At 45.5% G+C, this 14,628-nt stretch overlaps 1 protein-coding gene across 2 annotated transcripts in view; it reads right to left on the minus strand.

Annotated features, from left to right (window-relative positions):
• ERG (ETS transcription factor ERG) overlaps window positions 1–14,628 on the minus strand; it is a 113,386-nt gene that overhangs the window by 48,730 nt on the left and 50,028 nt on the right. The gene's annotated exons all lie outside the window — the stretch shown is intronic.

Below are 14,628 nucleotides of genomic sequence, written 5' to 3' on the forward strand. Positions count from 1 at the left end.
TTCCAAGCTTAGGCACAGTGGGTGGGGCAGAGAAGGGCGGGGTTGACACTTGGGGAGGTGGCATGAGAGGGGACCCCAGCAGCCCCCAAGGACCTCAAGTAAAGGGATGGCAAACTAGTTGTGAGATGCCGAGAGGAGCCAGCGACAGACCTCAGACAGCATGTCACAGAGCTGCTGTTAGTAAGGCAGCTGCTGTCATTTGGATAAAGATAAACCTGCTTTTCTAGAAAAAGACGAAAGGAAAAATTTATTTTAAAAAAAGTGAGATTTGAAAGCCATAGGATATGGTAAAATCATATCTAATAGGGAAATGCCAAATAAACAATCCAACTTAACTAGAAAACAGAAAAAATATGCCAACGCCTTCTTAGATGGTTAACACAGGGTCATTGCAGCTGAGGGCTTTGATACTGAGGTTATATCATCTAAGGCGGATGTCTGGAAATGCCTCTTAAGCTCTGTCCAAACCATTTTTTGTTTGTTTGTTTGTTTGTATTCTTGGGCATCTGCAAGTCTGCACTCTCTGGATTTTAGATACCTACCCCACTGTTCAAGGCCATGGCTTCCCCTCCTGTCAGCCCTGTTTTTCTCCTCCACTCCTGGCTCATTGGAGCTCTGCAGAGAACTACAGGCCTGGTGCAGCCTCGAACTTCAAGTCTGAGAAGGTCAAAACCATCTGAGGCAGGAGGGCACAGTTTGGGTGGGACAGAGCTGAAGAGGGATCGAGAAGGTCATTCCACACCCAAAGGCTGGGGCCAGGGTGTGGACAGGAAGGGCTGACCCAGGGCCCAGGACCCTGGAAAGAGCCCATTCAGAGTCTGGGAACTCTGAAAATATAGGTTTGTTCTCAGCATCACCTGCAAATATGTTGACAATGGGGAAGGAACTGTTACCATGTGTGGATGGAGGTCACAGGCAGAGTCACACAGTATCAAGCCCTATGGACCTGGAAGTACACAGCCTGCCTGATGGTGTCCTGGCGGCTGTGCCAACACAAAGGGAATTTTAAAATAATAATGGCCTAAGTTCCCATGGAGCGGATCCTGAATATTTCCAACACTGCCTACACATGCATTATTTCCTCTTGATGCTATTTTTTCCTGGCTTCAAAGATTTATCTGTAGAAGACCCATCCTAATATCAAAACACAGAATGTCTTCACTTGAAACTTAGTTTCCCATTCTTTTGGAAAATTCCATTAGTTGAGTGGAGTGTGTATGTTTTGGTATATTTGTCTCAAGGAAAGAAGTTACTAGGGAAGAGAAGGTAGAAGGATTTGGTTCTTTAGGAATCGATAAAACGACGGAGGCCATGAAAAACAGTAACATTGCATAATATTGAATATACGAATTATCCTGATTTGAGCAACACGTATTACAAGCAGGTATTGATAGGCAACTCTGTACCCCACAGAAATCAATTATGTATCAATTATGTTTCAATTTTTAAAAAAAGACTTTAGATGCTGCCCAGGTGATAGGAGTGACTCAGGTAAGACCTGTCAGGTCTAGGACGAACTTTGTTCAGATTCAGCCCTTCCTTTGTCCATTTAGACCATTCTTCTTGAGTGCCTACTGTATACCAGGGATCATCAATTCCTTCTTCTCGAGAGTCAGTTAACCACCTGAAATGTTAAAGATCGAAGAGATGTATACAATTATAGAAACAGGGGACACTGGGGATTATGAACTCTTCAGATCAAACTGTCTTTCATTTTCTTTTAATTTTAAAAGTCTAATTTCCGTATCCGAGGACAAGAACTCTAGGCACATTTCACAAGAGTTTTCCTATGGCATAAAATAGATCCCTCAACAAATCTGGATATAATGAATTATTAAAATGGTTTCACCAGAGCTTTGCAAAATTATGTGTGAATATTTAAAATAGGGGAAATGTTTAATAAGATGACTTTGTTTTCACTTTACAACCACAAAACATAACTCATTAAGTTTTACCATTCCATCTTCCACTGAAGAAAACAACTAAATGAGACCATCTGACCCTGTTTTCTAAACTTGCACCTTTGGGGCAATGAAAAAATAAGGTTTTTTTCCAATGTATTTTGCTTTAGCTTCAGAGGAAGATAGGATGAAGCCACGGTTTTGGCCATTTCAAATAGTTTTTGTAATAAATCTAAGGGAACTTCAACCCCAAAGAGGGGGAGGGTCACCCCACAGAGTCATGAATGTGCGGGACCCAAAGCAGGTATTCCACAAATAGTGCTTAAGCAGGTCCCAGTTGTTCTATCCTCACTTTTCAGTCATTTCCCCTTGTTAGTTCTCTTGGAGATTTTAACAGCATAAGAGTGGCATTCACACACGTGGGCCCTGCTGAGAGCCAGGGAGCACGGCAGGTGCTGGCACCATCTCCATTTCACAGAGGTGTGTGCCGACTACACAGATAAGGGACTGGCTCCAAGTCTCAGAGCCAGGGGGATGCAGAACTGCAACTTGAAGCTGGGCAGCCTGAACTTGCCATCCATGCTTCCAGCCCCTGCACAGAATGCCTCCATGAAAAAAAGGCCGTCCTTTAAAAGGTAACATAGATCTTAATTTCAGGAAGGCTCCAAGAACTCCCTGGCCCACATGTGACTGATTTAATGTGTGCACTGCAGCACTAGTCCTGACACACCGTGCTAGCCCAGAGACTATTCATTACCAGCGCAGCAGGTGTGTGCATGACACAACCTGGACATGTATAAAAGACATCAATAGGGGTAATTCCTGGAGAAGAAAAGAATTTTTCAGAGGCATCTATTTAGACACTGCTTTATTTAAGAAAAGGAAATCTTATCACAATTCAGAGAACTGAAAATTGTTCACTTAAAATTCCCACTATAAATATATTTGCAGCTCTTTGCCCCACTGCAGTGAGAAAAGATCTGCCCTGCAGAGAGCTGCCCCTTGCTGCCGCACTGCAGCTACTCTTCACTGTGCATTCCGTGGCTTACATGTAACCAGGGAAAACCTTTCCCCAGACAGCTTGGTACCCTACCTACACCAAGCACTGTCCTGAACAGAGGACCACATGTTCCCCATTCTGACGTGATAGGGATTTGGACATTCGATGCATTGCTTTTAACATGCACACAGCAAAGTGCATCCCCGTGAACATGCATTCTTGGTACCTGTACGTGTGTGCTGCAGCAGTTTCTTTAAAAATTCTAAGGCTGTTCACTAGATGCCTGCCAAATAATCATTTGGTGAATATGAAATGTCTGTCTTATTGTTTCAGGCATAAATGTCTTTATTGCAAATAAGCACAGTTCAAGATGTTGCTCTCAAAGACTCTTTCCTCTAGGGACACACAGAAATCACTGTCTTAACTGTACTCTCAAGTCCACGTTTTCAGGTCTGGGTTCTATTGGTGACCCACAAAACACTGGTCCTATACAATATGTGGCATTGGTGAGAGGGAATAGGAGTGGGGAGGACACATGCTTCACTCTGCTCACAGCAGGAGAAATTCCCTATCTGGAGAGGGTCGGCCCAAGAGTGGAAGGCTGTTTAGAATGAATTCTGAGGAGGAAAGGAACGAAGGCCAGGGTGCTCAAAAGTCAGCTGTATCACTTCCCAACTCCCTGACAACACCCTTGGGGCCACACAACTTGAGTTTAGCCTCTGCAGCAATCTCACACTTCCCCATGGCATTTGGGCACAACCGTGGTCACTCCATGAGGTACATAAATACTGTAGAAAGATGCCTCAACCTTCATGATGAAAACTATAGGGTTATTAGTGCCTTTCTCCTGATGACCAGAGACCTGTGCCCTATTAAATTGGCCTGTTGAGCCTCTAATAATAAATCCCTGTTAAATAGCACATGGAGATTAAGTTCTGATCATAATCATTATACTCTGACCATAAGAACTGACTTCTTTAAACACCCTAGTATTTTGAATTAATAATAAAAGGACATGGCAAAGAATATCAAATAAATTGGAAATTTTGCTCAATTTAAATTGAGGTGAGAAGGCAGATGTGTTGCTGAGCCTTGTTGGGTTCTCAAAGGGTTATAAAATCAGAAGACTGAAAGAAATTCCTTTCCCAAGCAGAACTTGAATGAACAAATGTTTATCTTACATTAACAGTTTTCTAGGGGAGGGACTCCAGAATTTTCCTCTGCAATTCTAGAGTTCCACTTATGCATGTGTGTGATGGTTTTGAATACATTTTATGCCCCTGCTTATCCTCAAAGTACGTGAAGTCTGAGGTGGATTATAAAAATGCGTACAAGGCAAAATAAGAATGTAAATAATTAAGAAAACATACATGAGTGGGAAAAAAAAGGCAGAGGAGTAACCAGGGGATAAAAGCAGCCCAATGAGCAAGCTTACAATTTATAGTTGCTAGAAGCAGCACACCAGTTTATCTCAGAGCGTTCTACTGGCCAAGGCCAAGAGGGAAGTGGGTCCGATCACAAGGTTCAAGGTGTCAACGAGATAAACACAAACCAGTTATTCAGCAGAAGCAAAGCCTTTCCTGGGCTGAGACTTGAGAGAAGTTTCTCTCAGGGCTTCTCATGAAGATAATTGGGTGATATAGTAAACAATATCCTTCCCAGCATCCCATAACAAATCTACGAGCATTCCATGCAGTGTCATTAGGGACCAGTGACAGAGCAGACACTCCAAGCACAGAGCTCGCAGGTGATTCACCTACAGAAATCCAGAGACTACGTGTCCTCAGCCAGTCCCCCATACTGGCTTTTTGACACTGCTTCTGGAAAGAATTGACCAATCAGGGAAATCATTGCAGAAATATAAAAATTAAATAAACAATCAAAAATGAAAAAAAAATCCCTTGAGAGATGCAGTGATATATATCCCTCTGGTTTCCATACTCCCCTAACTTCTAGATTTTAAATTCAAATTTGTTAGCATGAAATAAGGTAATAATTGCATCTCTGAGAGCGCCTAATACATTATGGGTAACCAGATCTTTACAGACTTTAGTTGGCTCATCTTCTAACAGTATTTGATTATTTACTCACACTAGAGATAGCTCCAGACTCTTCAGTATTTATATCATAATAAATGTGGGTAAATCACTTAAAACCACACCCAGCACATGAAAAATGTTACATGTTAGTTGTTACTAAGTCATTCCATCCATACGATAGCTCCATGAAGTAAACACTCTTCAGCAGCTGCAGTTTACAAATGAAGCAGAGAGGGCGGACAACGTGCCAAGATTACACAAGCAGTGGCAGAGGAGGCAGAGGAATGGGGATTTAAACCTAGATAGGTGGGGTCCTGAGCTGAAGTACTTGACCACCACGCTGTATGACGTCATCTGGTCAATTCACGTAAGTTGGCTCTTTCCCAGACATAAAACATAATTGAATGGACCCTCAGGAGACTCAGTTTCATCACTGTTGAGTATTTTCAAAAGAACATCCTCGGAGTGGCCCTGAAGACAGTCACAGAAGAGTGTTACAGACTTGAACTGAGTAGGGGCAGCCACATGAGAGACTCTGAACATGACAATGTTTACTTGGACATACATATGAGTTTGCTAAGTTTGGTTAAAAAAGAAAATCAATCACCTCATTGTGCAGCCAAGTGTCATATGCACCACCCGAAATCTTCACTGAGGCACTGAGCACAGTGTATGTTCTACCTGGATGATGGGCAACATTTGCAATTGTGAAAGGAAAGCAGACAAGAAGCCCCCATGCTAAGACAGCAGAGTGGGGATGAATCTGACTCAGATAATGGGCCTGGAAAGATAGAACTGAGGACCAGGACAGAAGCTGGGCCACTGGGAAAGCTGTCAATCTAATTTTTTAAGATTAAGTGGGACATCCCCAAGACTAAAGCCTCATTAGCTGTTTCCATACCTAATAACTTTTTTAAGATGGGGGCTAATATGACTGTAAAAACATACCGAGAATTATAAAATTAGGTCTTTGAAAAACAAAATACACTTGGCGTCTGACTTGAGTTTTCTCACATCAGGGTCTACTTAAGTCAGGGCGGATTCCGTCATGGAAGAGCCCGTAGTGAAATGGCACAGCGGTGGCATCAGCTTGAAGAGCATGGAGCCTCAGCCTCACGCTGGCATAGTACGACCCCTGTGAGCGTGAACAGAACTCATTTATCCAAAGATGTCACTGAACACAGCCCCGGGTGGCAGCCCCAAGCTCACTAGCCACACCAAATCTGTGATTCACCTTTGCTTCAGAACAGTTAGTGAGACACTCAGCCTTAGAGAAAGTCCAAGGCAAGTCAACTCAGAATTGGAGAAATCAATAAATCTCCAAGTCGGTAGAGGCAAATCCACCAATCCTATGGAAAATCTACCTGTCCTTCAAGACCCATTCTGCTTCTCATTCCTCAGAATTCCTCTTGCATCCAGAGACAACTTCCCAGGACCTTGCTCTCCATCACATGTTGGAGTGCTCCCCAGCTTTACTTCCAAAGCTTCCTCTCTCTTGCTATCAGAATGCTCTTCCCCAAATGCAAATCCAACCTGTCCATGTGTATTAGTCCATTTGTGTTGCTTATAACAGAATACATGGAACTGGGTTGATTTATAAAGAAAATGAAATTTATTGCTTACAGTTTCTGAGACTGGGAAGTCTAAAGTCCATCTGGTGGTGGGGACAGTGACCCAGGAGTCTCACATTGCAAGACGGTGGAAGCAGAGAGCAGAGACAGACTCTCTTCTTCTTTTAAAGCCCTCAGAACCATGCCCCTGACCACCATTTTTAATCCACTCACTACTGCATGGTCCTACAATCCAATCACCTCTTCAAGGCCCCACCTTTCAATTACCACAATAGGATTTCCCCCCCTCTTAACAGTCACAGAGGGGGCTAAGTTTCCAATACATAAAGCTTGGGAACACAATTCAAGCTTCAATTAGTCTTGGTGGGACATAAATTCAATCCATTACACCATGTCCACCTAACCCTTTCCATGGCCCATAGCACTTAGGATAAATCCAAGTGCCCTGGATTCTACTCAGCCATCCAGCCCCAGGGCTCCTCAATTCACTCATTTGTTTAATGAATATTTATGGAGCATCTCTTTACACAAGGCACTGTCCCAGGTGCTGGGGAAACATGAGTTTCCATTCTCATGAGGCCAGCATTCCAGTGCCTGAAGCCCCTCTCCCCAACTCCATATACCCTGTCCTCAAAGACCACATCCCACAGCACCCCAACCATTCTCTCCCCTTGGGCCTTCGCTTTTGCTGTTCCCTCTGTCTTTAGTGCTGGTGCCCTGCCCATGTCCACCTGGCACCTGCTGTATCCACCTGTCCAAGCTCACCTCTAGGGTCACCATCTCTGTAAGTCTTTCCTGGGCCTCCAGGGAGGAACATCTCTTTTCTACCTCCATTGTTCTCTGTATTTTCTCAGTAAGTGTCTGTGTAATGAATGAGTCAATGAGTGAATTTATAAACAAGTCTCTCCAACTAATCATTGAGTTCCTCACCTTCTACCTGTGGTACAATAGAAAGCCCCCTATCTTGGAATCAGGAAACCAATGCTGACCTTGGTTGACCTTGGATGAGTCATTTAACATCTTGAGGCTCAACTGTGTGAAGATTCACAGAAAGGACTGAATGCTTCCTTGAGGTTGCTGTTAGAACACCCTGAGGTGATACGTGTGAATATGCTTTGCAGACTGTGAAGCATTATACAAATTAACACAGCAGCATACTGTCTGCGCATACGCATGCATGCGTGTGTGTGCGCATGTGCATGCACATGTGTGTGGTTTTTTGTTGGCAACTGGTTCCTAATAGCACCTCAGTAAACTCTCCTGTGGGTCAGCAAGATAATATTCACTGTAGTACCGTCTTCAGCTCGAGACCACTTATTAGAAAGTCACTGTCTTCCTGAATGCTCTTTTTTGTTTATTAGATTATTTCTTATTGAGAAGAACTTGGTGATGAAGCCACATGGAAGAAATGTAAAGGCTTTCTTCGGCAGCTCTACCCTAAAAGGCCAGAGAGGTCAGTTCTGCAAGAGGACCCCCACAAGGAGGCTGGCTGGGGACAAGCAGCCCAGGCCTGTCTCCAACCTGAATACAAATAACGCTTCTCAGGTGATTTTCTTCATAAGGATCCTAAAAGCACATACTTGGTCTTAATCGACCAAACAAGCTCCTAATCAAGTTTCATAGCATGAATCGAGGTAAGTCACCACAAAAGGTATTTTCAGGACCTCAGACAAGGAAGGGATTGTCTGGAGAGCTCCAGGGTAATTTGCGGGTCTGTTTTATTTCTGAATCAGAGGCAGTGGAAAAGCTGCTTCAGACCCCACGTCCCGAGCGGCGGGTGGAGCTCGGCAGTGATTCATGCAGAACTTGGGGCTCAAACTGAAACCGTAGATGTTTGTCTTCACAGCTGCGTGTTATTTTTACCCTTACTAAATATTCTCTCTTACACCTGGAATTTCAGCCTCTTCCCAACAGTCCTGTTCCTTCACCCTTCTCCGAAGCAGTTGAAGACAAAATTAATTAAAAGTCACCACCAGCTCCCGCCAGCTCAACAACAGTTAGTTCTTTGTCCCTGAAAGGGGCTTGAGGTTTCCCTGAGAAAATTTCCTTATTTAATTGTATATTTCTCTTTACAATTGAGACTATGTTGCATTTAGATCTTGAAAACTGGGGGGTGGAGGGAGAAGCATCATTTTGGGAGTCATCATTTGGGAATAAAATGTTCTACAGAATAAGATTTCTACAGCAGTTACATGATAAAGATCAGACGCAATGTCTGTTTTGTAAATTCCTTTTGTTTGTTTGTTTGAAACACTTTCATTTTCAGAGAGAAAAGAATTAAGCCCAGTAGCCACTACAGTGCTTCAGGTGTTTATTTCATAACGGGCTATGTACATAACCAAAATGATTTCACTCTCAAAATAAAAAATGTCAAAGCAGTCCCCCCATCTTCCTGACGCCAGCACCACAGTGACCCGAAGGCATTCACTTGTATCACAACGAAGACCACAGATCTTATGTTCTCCTCTTCTACAAAACGGTGCCCATCCACTTGATGTCCCAAGAGATAACAAAGATGGTGATGAGTGACCACTAGGAGAAGGGACGAGAAAAAGTCTGCTCTGGACAGAGAGGAAGTGGCAGAGCCTTGGTGTCCCCTCCTAACTCTGCCTTCTCGATCCACGTCTCAGTTCTGCAGCACAATGAATTGACACCTGTGAAGACCCAAGGCCCCTGACAAATAGAAAAAGTTGTTCCTAACTGACCTCACTGCTACAGCCTGAATGTTTGTCCCCCCCAAAATGTATATGTTGAAACCCTAACCCCCAATGTAATGGTATTTGGAGGTGGGGCCTTTGGGAGGTGATTAGGTCACGACAGTGAAGCCCTCATCAATGGGATTAGTGCCCTTTTAAGGGGACTCCAAAGAGCTCCCTTGTCCCTCCCATCATGTGAGGATGCAGCCAGAAGGTGCCATGTATGAACCAGGAAACAAGTCCTCACCAGACACCAGATCTGCTGGTGCCTTGATCTTGGACTTGCAGCTTCCAGAACTGTGAGAATGCAATGTCTGTTGTGTAGAAGCCACCCACCCTATGGTATTTTTGTTACAGCAGCCTGAGAAGACTAAGATATTCACTCTGACAGTTTGGAAAAATCCCTAAAATGGAAGTGTCCAACTGTGCCCCACAAAGCTTGGAAAGTGGCCAAGCTTAATTAGGAGACATTGTTTATGCCAATCTGAGTCAGAGTCCTGAGGCAGGGTCCCTGGGTCTTGGCTTCAGCCCAGGAGCCGGAAGACACTGTAAAATCTGAGTAACATTACACCCCTCCTTTACGTAGAGTCCCCAATAGACCCATGATCTCTCCAAACCCATCCCCTCTTACTCACCCCCTCAGTTACTCAACATCAGCACGATGGACTCCTTGCTGTTCTGAATACTTCAGGCTGACCTCAGGGCCTTTACACCTGCCATTCCCTTCACCCAAAATGTTTTCCACTGCTTAGCCACATGACCCTATCCCTCACCACCTTTGGAGTTTTACTCGAATGTCACCATCTCACAGATCACCTTCTCAGGTGCCCCCATCTAGAACTGCCACCCCCTTTCCTGCTTTATTCTTCTCCTTGGCATTCACCACAATCCAGTCTGCTACATAGTTTAAACGGCCTTCATCCCAACTAGAAAGTGAACTTAGCAAGCAGAAATTTTGTATATTTTATTACTGTATCCAAAGTGCCTAGAACATTGACTGCACATAGCAAGTGTCTGATAAATACTCATATTTGTTGCATGAATGAATGACTTGGCATAACCAGTATATCTGAGGCCAAGATGGATCAATTAGCTAATCCCCATTTTCTATCATCTGCATCCCACTGCAGGTGGCATGCTTTAAAAATTATGTGTCAAGAGCATCTTGTTATCTGGCCCTGTGCTGGAGTTATGCACATCACACAGTGAATCCCTTTCCCAGCACAGAGAGACGCAGAGCCCAGATGACATCGCCTCTCACTGTACAGGATCAGCCAGCCAAAGTACCCATGTGGTCAGAGGTAAGAGAGGTGGTCCTCAATCAGGCAGACAGACTTCCTGGGAACAAACCCTCCTCTACGTGTTGTATTCTCCCGGATTATTCCCTCAAAGGCCACCTTCACCCAGCTGCTGGCATCCCCATTTTTCATCTCCCTGGGTCATGCATCAGAGCAGTGATCTCAGATCACCAAGCGTCAGAATCCCCCAACGGCTTGCTAAACACAAAGTGCTGGACTCTGAAGGACTCATTCTCTTCTGATTCACTAGGTCTGGGGCAGGGCCTGAGACTCTGCATCTCGAACAAGCTCCCAGGGGGTGCTGATGCTGCTGGGCCTGGGACCTCACTTTGAGAACCACACCAGGGGAGCCCTCATCCAACAGAACCAAACAAGTTTATGGTTTGGGGCTTGGGCTAGGGTTAAGACTGACAGCATGAAGCACAGATTCATTAAGTTCCACCTGCAGAGAGCCTCCAGGTGGGCTGCATGGAATGTTGTTATTCCAGGTGGGCTACAGGGAATTGTCATCACCTATGGAGAGACAAAGGCACTGATAAATGCAGCCCTGCCCTGCACACAGTCCTGCCCGCCTGCTCGTGGGAGGACACTTCTGTTGCAGACTGTGTGTGTGTGTGTGTGTGTGTTACCTCTTCGCTCATCTTGCCAGTCTATAGTGGCTGGAGCCTTAGAACGGTCACAGCAAATTAAGGGCATCAGCAGGGGGCTCGCTAGAGGCCCGGCAGGCGCTGACCCTCCGCAGGGTGCTTTGTGTGTGCCACGCGGGAAAACAGCTGCTTTGCGTTCAGCCACACACTGACAGTTCTGCAGTTCTCCACTGTGTGCATACTTGGGGTTTCTGGTGTGTGAGGCTGGAGTGGAGAAAGAGGAGGCAAGGTGGTTGTGGCCACTGGAGCTGAGAACTAATGTCCTGTGTCTACACAACATGCAATTAGATTAGCGTCTGCAAGAATTCTGCCATCTGATCCGGCAGTGGCCAAGCTAAAACCGCAATGACTTCCCTGTTGGCTCACAAAGCAGTGTTTCCTTTCTCTCCTGTTTTACTTTTATTATTTTTTATAGAAACTCTATTACAATGGCAACAGATCTCATTTCACCACTTGTATTTCATTTCAGAAGCTTGTAAGCACGTTAGAGCTGAGGTTTTGTAGAATTCCTCTATTTGGTTAGGAACTAAGTCCCTCCCTCCTCCCAAAGCACTTTGCCTTTTCCTCCACAGGTAGTGAATGGATAGGGACAGATGGAGGGGGCCATTCCAAGAACGACATTCTATGCGGAAGGAGGTGGGTTGTGTTCTGGCAATACTGAAGCTGTCGCAAGGGCACTTCTCCCATGCAGACATTTGCAAAAGAGCAGCAGGGGCAACTAGGGTAACAGCCCACATGTTCCAGCCAAAATCCAAACTTGGACTTATGTAAATTCCCCTTGGACTTGACTTTAAGAGGTGTGTGCGCCACAGGAAAGCCCACTGTGCTACACATAAGCTCAGAGCAGGGACAGTTAGAAGCTACTAGGTCAGGGGCCAGGAGACAGGCTAACTCCCTGCCCCTCTAACTCCCCCTAGCCTGGAGCTTCCGATTCTGGAAGGATGCAGGAAGGCAGAGTGTTCGGGAGCTGTGTCCTGTTGGTGTTCTGCACAGGGAGGTTAGCCATGTCCAGCTCCGCAGCATCTCTGCCCTGAGCCCCTCCATGCAGGACCCACATCTCATGATCCTTACCTCCGTGCCCCGTACCTCAGACAGGGCTGGCACAACCAGCAGCCTGCTCAAGGACTACAGAGTGAAGCAGAGTGAATGCACAGCCATGTCCCTTTTTATGGAGCTGGACCTGGCATGGGCGAAGAGCACTGGTGAGCTGGCAATGCCTGTGGATTGGACCCAGGGCTCGGTCTGCACTTCAGCCGCCTCTGATCCTCTGGGTGTGATGGGAACTTGAACACTGGAATGGCTCCTCTAGCCCCTGACTGGTCTACGGGCCCTGGTAGTGTCAGGTGTGGTGGTCAGTTTCCTTGCCAACTTGGCCAGATTATAGCACCCAGTGACTTAACCAAATGCTAACTCAGGTGCTGCTATAGAAAGTATTTTGTAGAGACGATTAACATCTACAATTGGTGAAGCTGTAGCTAAAGGAGATGACCCTGGATGTTGTGGATGAGGCTTGTCCAATCAGTTGGAGGCCTTAAGAGCAAAAACAGGTTTCCCAGAGAAGAAATTCTGCCTCAAGACTGCAACATAGAAATTCTGCCTGTGTTCCCAGCCACTGGCCTGCCCTACAGATCTCAGACTTGCCAGTCCCCTACAATTGCATGAGTCAATTTCTTAAAATAAAACTCAAACTATTAACATATCGTACAGGTCTGCCTCTCTGGAGGAGCCCGTCTGCCACACCGTGCTAGGCCCCACACACGACTGCAACAGACACACTGAACTCTGGAGACACAGGCCTGAGCACTGTATTCGCCTCTTCTACAAAGGGGATTGATACTTGCCACCCCCTGTCTCCCTGGAATGTTCCTGGGGGTGAGGAATGGTGACACTTGGTGACGGGTGACACCTGCATCGTCACTGGGCACCTCAAAGCTTGGCAGGGGGCCTCTTTCCCACAGGGCCTGTCATTCTCCATCCTGGATGCACATGCACCTGGATCTAAGGTGGATGGAGTCATGCTTGCTTTCTTCGTGGACAGCACTTGCCAAACCGACACCCCTAGAATCCTCTGGAAAGATGAGGAGGATAGCACGGCTGACTTTACCTGGTTCTCGCTGGCCAAAACCCCATGGAACTGTACTGAAAGTCTACAGTGGGAGCATTTTGAGTGATGTCAGGACTCTGCAAGGCCTGAGGAGGAAGAGCTTCAAGTGCCCCTTGTTCCCTTGCAGGGAGATGTCCGGTTCTCCTGAAGAAGATTCCATTTCCAGAAAGAACCTCGGCCCTGCGTGATTCTCAGCACCTACCTGAGAGAAGAACCACCAAGAGTCTCCCTTCCCCTGTTGCCCTCATGTTTTTCTTGGGTCTGCAGCCCTTTGGCCGGGGTTCAGATTTGCCCTGCGCCTTGTCCCAAGGCCCGGGGTAGCCAGTACAGGTAGGGGACAGCACATCAGCTACCGAAGGGAGCCAAAGGCTCCTGGCAGGGAAAACACGTTCCCTCTTCTGCTAGCAGAACGCTTATTTTACTTTTAAAATTCAGGAGTAGCACAGGGAGAACAAAAGAAACTTTTGTTTCTGCCTCACTGTCTCATCTCCTCATCAGCCCCCTTCTGAGGCTTGCTAAGTCCAGACAGGGTACAGCTCACTCTGCTGACTGCTGGCTGGATATCATCTCAGTGATCCTTTGCTTGAGGTGTTTCTCTCTCTCTCTCTGTCATAATCCCCACATACACGTGTATTTCCTATAGGTAGAAATTAGCCTCTTAGGAAGAAAAGCTTTGGAAATGTATCTTGCTCTTTGCCTCTCTACCAGGACCATGCTGGCATGAATGGGATCACATAACGGGATTGCATGACTCCATCCAAAGTAGAATCCATTCAGTGTTTCCAGCTTAGCCCCACCAACTACTCTTCTACATAAATACTGTTGCATTCTTCAGAACGTGATTACATTGCATGCTTCTAAGTCTCAGAAATGTCTACAGTTAATGATCAGTAGAAACATTCTATGGGATGGACAGGATTTACGGGTAAAATATGTACACGTAATTATTAACCTCGCACAACTTCGTTATGGGACCCTATGATTGCATTTTCTATTGAGGTCTTTTCAGAACTTGAGGAGTTCATCTCTTGATGAGCTCTAAGACACCTTGAATTCCACTTAAAGAACCTATGTCATAGCAATATTTGACATCAGGGTTATTCTCATATTTAACAAAAAGCTAGATACACACATATAAACTGACTTTTTAGAGTCAAGGAAAGTTCTGGCATCTCTCATCTCCCTATTTGGCACATCCAGCCTCTTTGTTGACGTTCCCACTAAGGCACTGTGACTTGGCACCTTCATTAACTCCAAACTAGGGGTTGATGCAATGGTTCCCAGTGCTTATAAAACATGACACTTACAATACATGCATTTAGCATTAAAACTTACATATAACAAAAAGGCCCTGTGATAGCTGCAAAGGAGT

Source organism: Cynocephalus volans, chromosome 1 (assembly GCF_027409185.1).
Source record: "Cynocephalus volans isolate mCynVol1 chromosome 1, mCynVol1.pri, whole genome shotgun sequence".
Classification (NCBI taxonomy): Eukaryota; Metazoa; Chordata; class Mammalia; order Dermoptera; family Cynocephalidae; genus Cynocephalus; species Cynocephalus volans.